At 53.7% G+C, this 8,291-nt stretch overlaps 1 protein-coding gene across 8 annotated transcripts in view; it reads right to left on the reverse strand.

Moving 5' to 3' along the window:
• Positions 1-4,419, reverse strand: part of CAPG (capping actin protein, gelsolin like) — a 15,648-nt gene extending 11,229 nt beyond the window's left edge. The window contains exons 1-2 of one of the 8 annotated variants that reach the window (XM_027772112.1): positions 4,358-4,382; positions 3,493-3,547 (exon numbers count right to left, since the gene is read on the reverse strand). The gene's annotated coding sequence lies outside the window, so the exon portion shown is untranslated. Of the gene's footprint in view, positions 1-1,917; positions 2,113-2,175; positions 2,299-3,492; positions 3,548-4,236; positions 4,258-4,357 lie in introns of those variants that run through there. The other 7 variants (XM_006149136.3, XM_006149138.3, XM_006149137.3 and 4 more) reach the window with 7 other exon arrangements.
• Positions 4,420-8,291: the final 3,872 nt, after the last annotated feature.

Raw genomic sequence — 8,291 nt, forward strand, 5'->3', positions numbered from 1 at the left:
TCCCCCTGCCACGGCAGCCCAGCCTGTGACTCAGGTCCAAAGTGGTGATGTGGCTGCCCCAAGCTCAAGCCGGGGGCGGGCTCAGGAATGCGATGGAGCCACTATTGTCAGCTCGCCTGTTTTCCAATTCTCTTCCGCGTTACTGAACCAAGAGCTCAGGTCCCAACCCACACCAGGCAGCCAGGCACTGAGGTACAACCCCCACCCCACCCCGGAAGGTTTGTTTTTTTGGCCAAAGAGTAGCTGCACTCACCAGAGAGAGACAGTGAGAGGGAAAGTGAGAAATACCCTCCCCAAGGGTGGGGGATGGCCACAATCCCTTTGCCTCTAACCTCCTGGGATTTCGGGCATGCATGCACATGTGCCCAGCCTGAGTTTTGAGCTGCCAGGTCTGGGACTCGAACCATGGCTGGCAATATGAAAGTCCAGCAGCTTTACCAGTATGCCACCTCTGGCCTTGTTTTTTTTTTTTTTTTTTTAATAATTTAAACATATTTCTTCTATGAGAGAAAGAGAAGGCAGAGAGGCATCCCCCAGGGTCTCCACACCATTACCCACTGCAGTCTCAGCCAGCCTGCTTCTTGGCCGTGTGTGCACCCAGCGAGCTCAGACAGGCCCCCGGAAACCTTTCCCATGCTGCCCAGGGGTGTTACCACTGCACCACCGCACCACTGCCTGGCGCCCCTACAGGGTTTCGATGAAGGGCATGGGTCCCTGCTCCTTCATCACCTTGGCTGCCGTTAGTTACCCTGGGACCTTATACAAATGTAGGCGTCCAGTCCCAGACCCAGAGATTCTGACTCCACAGGTGTGGGTGGAGCCGGAGCGCCACACAGGAGCACCTTAGAAGACAGCTGATGCTCGCCTCTAACGCCAGCTTTGTCCAGAACAGCCTCTCACACTTGCCTATGCATCAGTCACCCGGGAGGCCTTTAATAAATAAACCCGGGGCCAGCAGTTGGTATAATGGTGTCGCTGGACTCCCACGTAGTCGGCTGTGGTTGGAGTCCTGAACCTGGTGGCTTAAACTCACGCCAGGCATGTGTGTGTGTGTGCCCAAGATCCCGAGAGGAGAATGGAGAAGGGATTGCAGCGTGGCCATCCCCCTGGGGAGTGATTTCTCGCTTTCTGTCTCTCTGACTCTCTCTTTCCGGTGAGCGCACGCATCCTTTAGCAAAATCCTCTCCAATAAATAAATAAATAAATAACCCCAATGCCTAGGCCCTATACCAACCAGTTAAAATCGGGCTCCTGGGCTGGACCTGTGGCCTAGTGGTTAAGGGGGCTGGACCCCAGATGGCCCACTGCATGGTTTGAATCCCTGCTGGATGGCCTGAGAAACAACCAGGCACGTGTGCGTGTGTGCCCAAAATCCTGCAAGGAGGGAGAGATGGAGAAGGGACTTCTGCATGGCCATTCCCCATGTGGGCTGCTTTCTCACTTTCCCTCTCCCTATCTCTCTCTTGCAAGAGTCCTCTGGCAAAAAAAAAAAAAAAAAATTAATGGAAAGTTAAGAAAACTCTCACCTCATGCCTGTGAATTCAAATGGCTAGGACTGCCCTACCTCCTTCCCAGCCCACTCCCACCCAATTATCTGGTCACACCAGTCCTGTCTTGGGGATAGGCAGTATCAAATCTGAATTCTCCTCCAGGCTGGTTAAAGGCAGGGAAGAGCCCTGCCCCAGGAGTAGCTGGGGCCCGACCCGCCCATCTTCCCAGGCAGCTGCCAGGCCCCGGTCATGTCCTGTACCGGTGCCCAGCATAAGGGTGCCAGGACCACAGGCGGGGGAGTACTGTCCCTGGCATCAAGTGGCTTCCAGGAGTGGGTCTTCTTCCAGGCCCCGGTAGCCAGCCCCGGCCTGCCCACCCCAGAGGGTCCCAGCCAGCCCTCTCCCTCCACCACCCTCCCACATTCACCTTGCAACACGCTTCTTCCTCGCACTGCCGCTTCTGGACTCTTCCTGCCCCACCCAGCTTCTCCTTTCCCTCTGACTCCTCCCAGGCTGCCCCACCCCTGGGCTCCCTCCCCTGCCCAAGCCCCTAACAGGGAGGAGCAGAGAGGGAGGAGGCCCGCAGGCCCTGATGGAGGAGGGCAGGCACTGTGGGGCAGCCAGTGCTGCCAGGCCAGCTCCTTAGAGAAACACACAGGGGCCTAGGGATGGAGGAGAAACCCACCATCTCACCCAACTGGCCTCCTGCTGCAGTGCGATGACCACCTGGAAGGCAGGCTAGGAAAGACGGCCCCAGTCTGGGACCAGCAAGGAAAGCCCTGTTCTCAATCACCCCAGTGGGCAGGCCCGTCTGCAAGGCCGCTGCCACGGGGTTAGTACATTTCCTGGGTGGGGTCACGGCTCTGCACCACGGCTCCTCCCCCTGAGGAGTCTTTCTCCTTGCACTGAACGCACACTTTTGATTTTCTCTGAAACTTAGCTCAGAAGGAGTGGCTCAGGCCGTGAGAGGGTCTTTGCAGTCTCCAGCATGCGGGAGGCCGGTCCAAGTCTACCCTCGGTCTGCTTCTCACCCCCAGGTGTGCAGTCACACCGCCTGGGCGCTGAGCTCAGGAGGACGGCAATAGACAGAAGCAGGGTTCTGGCTTGATCCAGAGCAACCGTCCTTCCCACGTCACAATTCTAGGAGCTGAGAGCTAGTCTACCCCCCTCACTGGCTTTTCAGGGGCTCCCGAGGCCTGAGAGCACAGGGACTGCCCACGGTCACACAGGGAACCCCCTTTCCCTTCTGCTCCATAGGAAGGGATGAGAGGAGTCCCTGTACAGCTTTGGGAGAAACTGGGCACCACGTTCCACAGCCACACAGGTGGCTCCTCCAGCCAGGACACGGCCTGCCATCCCAGAAAGGTGGTTCCAGATACGGCTCAGCCTTCAGGCCAAGGGGGCAGTGTTAGGGGCACTGGAGCAAAATCAGGAACTAGCCTTCCCAAGTAGCTGACCTCAACCCAAACCTCGTTAACTGCACAGTAAAGGTCTAAAGAAATAAAGAACTGGATAAATGTTTCTTTTTGTTTGTGTGTAGTTTGCTATAGTGCCTGAGAGAGAGAGAGAGAGAGAGAGAGAGAGAGAGAGAGAGAGGAAAAGCGAGAAATCCCCCTGCACCCCTGGGGAAGAGATGGCCACACACAATCCCCTTTCCTCTGTTCTCCTCTTGGGATTTTGGACACGTGCACACACGCCTGGCACAGTTTTTCAAGTTCTCGGGTCCAGCAGCCCCAACCTCCACACTACCTGCTGGCCCAATAGATGTTTCCTATTGAAACTTAATCCATGCGCTAGAATTTCAGAGCAAGATGGGAAATGAAATGTTCTCTCCAAAGAGCAGAGCTTATAGCTGGCACATCCAAAAGTCTCCATGGCCAAAATGCCCGCCTTAAAGGCAGGGTAGTCTAGCCTTGGCCCAGCCTGGCTGTGTCCTGGTGAGAATCAGGACTGGGCAGATAACCTGGTAGAGCGGTAAGAGGTGGACAGTCTGGCTACTTACTAGCTGCGCTTCCTCAGGCAAGTGACTTAAACTCCTGCGGCCTCTCTCCCCCAGCCTGCAAAATGGACACACGGATAACTGTGAAGATTGGAAGAGATCCTACCATTCATGAGCAGATCATAGATGCTCAATAAATCGAAACCTGCTTCTCTTCCCTTTAGTTTGTCCTGCATCCCAAGAGTGAGAACTTCCTAGGGGACCCCTGTAAATGTGCAGAGCCCCGGATGCAGCAGTGTCCCGCCCCTCCCCCAGTTCCGGTTTAGATCACCCCCTTCTCCTGACACCCCCCAGTCCCAGCCAGGTTCACAGACTCCGGTCACAGCAGTGCAGACCCTAGTGGGGGGCTTTTAGGTCCTAGACTCTGCGCTGACTGAGAGAAGGATGAGTAGGAGTCACCGTTCTCTGCACTACAGCCTTTCCGGGCTAAAGGTGGCCCCATTGCCACAGGGGGCAGAAAAAAGCGGGTGAGGTTTGCAAATGAACAAAGAAACAAAAGAGCGGTCACTCGGGCGAAATTCCGGCGGCTGGGAGCGCCAACAACGCACAGGCTTAAGTTATCCGGTAACAAGGCTGGAACCTGGGTTTTTTTTTTTTTTTTTTTTTTTTTTTTTTTTTTTTTTAGCAGATCCATAGTTTTTCTCCCACTTGATCTCCCCTTCAACGAGTTGTTGCATAGAGTTTGTCCCAAAGGGAGTAAAACAACCCATTTCTTGAGTCCAGACCCCCCTCGCCGCCCCTCCTTACGGGAATCCCGGAGATCGCGCGCCCGGAAGAGCCGCCTCGCGGGGCGGGGAGGAGAGGAGGGAGCGAGCTGGGACCCTGGAGGGAGCCCGGGCCCCTGGCGCTCAGACCCCCGCCCACTTGCCTGCGCGCGCTTCGCTCCGTGCGTCTGGCCGCGGTCCCGGCGCCCCCTGCCGCCCCCGGAGGTGAGCGCCTACAGCCGCGGGGAGTGAGTCAGAGGGAGGGGCCCGGCCGGCCTGAGCGGGCTGAGAGCACCCATGGCTGAGTGTGGGGAGGCTCAGGACGAACTCCGAAAACCGCGAAAGGACTGCGGTGTTCACTTCCCAGTCTATGGATGGGCCCTTAATCTGGATCTTGCGCCTGAAAGAGCTACAGTTCATTGGCCACCTACTATGTGCTCGGTGCTTTAAACACAATCCCGTTGGGTCTACCATCATCATTCCTGTGTGATAAAGGAAGAAGTGTCCCGGCCAGCCCGGGGACGTGGGGAAGACCTCTGGATCCCACGTGGCGGACAGCGAGGTTCACGTCCAGACTGGCCGCTCCAAGCCAGGCGTGTGCACGCCCAGAATCCTTAGGGAGGGAGAGATGGTGGAGAAGCGATGGCAGCGTTATCTATCCCACCCACCCCCCAGCGTGTGTGTGAGGGGTGCTTTTTTCCCTAGTATCTGTCATTCTGTCTCTCTGACAAGTGCCAGCACCCTATAGCCAAAAAAAAAAAAAAATTGTGTTTTTTGCTATAGGGCGCATGCGCTCACTGGAGAAAGAGCGAGGGAAGGTGAAAAACCACTCCCATACGGGAGATGGCCATGCTGCAATCCCCTCTCAATATCCTCCCCACTCACCGGGCTTCTTGGCCAGGCACAGGTGTCCAGCATATCTTGGAAACCACTGGGTCCAGGACTCTAACTGCCTTTAAAAAAAAAAAGAAAAGAAAAAGAGGGACCAGCAGGTGGCATAGTGGTTGCTGGATGCTGGACTCCCAGGTGGCTGACTGCATTTGAGTCCTGGACCTGGTGGCTTGTCTTCTCACTTTCTTTGTCTCTCACTCTCTCCCTCTCTGGTCAAATTAAAATACATAAATAAATAAAGTTAAATAAAACAATTCTTTAAAAAAAGATTTTAAAAAATAAAAAGAAGGGGTTAGCTGGTAGTACGGTAGTTAAGTCACTGGGTCACACATGGCCACTTCTGCAGTTCGAGTCCTTGACCCAGCAGCTTGAAAAATACGCTGGGCACGTGTGCATGTGTGCCCCAAATCCTGAGGGGAGAATGGAGAAGGAATTGCAGTGTGGCCATCCCCCCAGAGGGTGATTTTTCACTTTCCCTTTGTCTGTTTTTTCAGTGAGCATAGATGCCCTGTGACAACAACAAATCTTAAAACAAACAAACAAACAAACAAACAAACAAACATGGGGCCGGCAGGTGGTATGGTGGTTAAAGGAGTTGGATTCCCACATGGCCGACTGCAGTTTGAGTCCCGGACCTTCACTTTTCCTTTCTCTCTCTGTCTCTCTCTGGTGAAATTGAAAAAAAATAATAATAACAAATGGAATTAAATAAATAAATGTTTAAAAAGAAAGAAAGAAAAGTGTCAGGGAGGCTGAGACAGGGTAAGTCACTTGCTCTGGGTCACACTGCTAGTTCAGTAGCAGAACCGAGGTTCTAACCCAGGCTGGTCTGCCTTTAACACCTCACCCTTCTCACCCTCATTCAGAGGAAAACAAGCCAGCCTGCTCTCTGCACCAGGAGGCCAGGCTTTCTGGAAGCGTGTTGGAGCACATACTTCTGCCTTGGCTCTCGGTTGCTGCAGGCAAACCCATGCAAGATGTCAGCTGACAGGACATCAGGGCCAGACCGTGCCTCATGACACAGCGGTGAGAGGCCTTCTTCCTTCCTAGGGAAGCAACCTCAGAGATCCCCACCAGAATATGTTTCTTTCAGGCCTACTGCTGGTGCCTGCAGTAAGGGAAACCATTTGAATGCTGGCTCTACCCTTCTCCATCCGGCCAATCCTGGGCCGCCATGCTCCACCCAGCAACGCTTAGAAACCACCCTCCTTGTGCTCATCCACCCTCCCTTCACCAACTCTGTTCACCCTGCAGACTCAGTCTAACACCCCTTCTCTGAAACTCCCTTCTCAGGGCTCCCTTCCTCAGCATCAAGGCCACTGGGCCTTCCTGGGCTACAGCCCCTGGGGAAACCTTTTCAGCTATACCCAGCTAGCAAAGGTGGATTATATCCATGGGCAGCCTATGGGCCCCTGGCCCACTTCCAGGCAGTCGGGCCCCATCAAGGCTGTGCTGGCACAATCCTTCCAGAGTCACATTTTTTAGGTCAAATTTACAGTGAAATGTACAAATGACATGTGTGCAGTTCAACGAGTTTTTTTTTTTTTTTCCCCCCGAGGGAGATTTCTGTTGTAAGGTATGTGGCTCACCAGAGACAGAGCGACAGAAAGTGAGAAATCACCCTCCCAGTGGGATTTCAGGCATGCATGCACATACTCCCTGTGTGAGTTTTAAGCCTCATGATCTGGGACTCAAACTGCAGTTAACTATGTGGGAGTCCAGTGACGTAACCATGATGTCACCTGCTGGTCCCAAGGTCAATGAGTTGTGTTTTTTTGGTTTTTTTTTTGAGAGGTTTTCGCTATAGGGCGTGTGCGCTCGCCAGACAGACAGAGACAGAGAGACAGAAAGTGAGAAATCACCCCCCGGGGGGATGGCCACACTGCAATCCCTTCTCCTCCATTCTCCTCTTGGGATCTTGGGCACGCACGCACACGCGCCCGGTGTGAGTTTTAAGTCACCGGGTCCGGGACGCGAACCGCAGTCAACTACGTGGGAGTCCAGCAACATAGCCATTACGCTAACTGCTGGTCCCACCAAGGTCAATGAGTTTTGACAGAATCAACACCCATGTAATCTGTATCCCTTCCCAGATATAATACACTTCCACCATCCCAGAAAGTGCCCTCGCCACCCGGTTTTATCCTCTGCCATACGTGTGCCCCCGACCTCTGCCACTGCACTGCTGGCACCTCTCGCTCAGGGACCAGGTCAAGTCACACCTGTAACTCCAGCACACAACAGGTCATAGACGCTCAGAAATTTTTACTGAGTGAATTAGTAGATTTGTGAACAAACTCCCCACCTTCCAGTACTGCCCTAGTCTCTGTCACCGGAAATAATCATGAAAGCCTTTCAAGCCACAGGTTCCTCCCCTGTGAAACTACAACAGGAACCCCAACCCCCCCTACCTTGGGGGACTGTGGGATCCAGGAGACAACCCGTGGGGGGGCCTCTTTGACAAGAATGAAGATCTGGACGTGTGGAAGGTGCTATTGCCATTGTTTTTTTTTTTTTTAAACAATTGTTTTATTTAACTTTATTTATTATTATTTTCCAGTTGTGATCAGAGAGACAGAGAGAGAGAGACAAAGTGAGAAAGCAAGACACCAGGTCCAAGACTCAAACCGTGGTCGGCCCTGTGGGAGTCCAGCACCTTTAACCAACACACTACTTGCTGGCTCCTGCTATTGCCATTGTTAATAAACACTTCTGGGGGACCTGCAGTTGGCATAATGGCTATGTCGCTGGACTGCTATATAGCCGACCGCGGTTCGAGTCCCGGCCCTGGTGGCTTAAACTCACGCCAGGCGCGTGTGCGTGCGTACCCAAGATCCGGAGAGGAGAATGGAGGAGAAGGGATTGTGGTGTGGCCATCCCCGCTGGGGGGGGGATTGCTCGCTTTCTGTCTCTCTGTCCCTCTCTGTCTGGCTGGCAAGCGCATGCGCCCTATAGTGAAAACCTCTCAAAAAAAAAAAAAAAGAGAAAGAGAGATTTTTGCTATAGGGCATGTATGCTCATGAGAAAGGCAGAAAGTGAGAGAAATCACCCCCCCAAGGGGCACGCTACAATCTCTTCTCCTCCAGTCTCCTCTCAGGATTTTGGGTACACGTGCACATGAGCCTGGCGTGTGCTGTCAGGTCCTGGACTCAAACCGTGGCTGAATACATGGGAGTTCAGCGATGTAACCATTACGCCATCTGCTGG

The sequence above is a fragment of the Tupaia chinensis genome, unplaced genomic scaffold, assembly GCF_000334495.1.
Source record: "Tupaia chinensis unplaced genomic scaffold, TupChi_1.0 Scaffold000253_1, whole genome shotgun sequence".
NCBI lineage: Eukaryota > Metazoa > Chordata > Mammalia > Scandentia > Tupaiidae > Tupaia > Tupaia belangeri.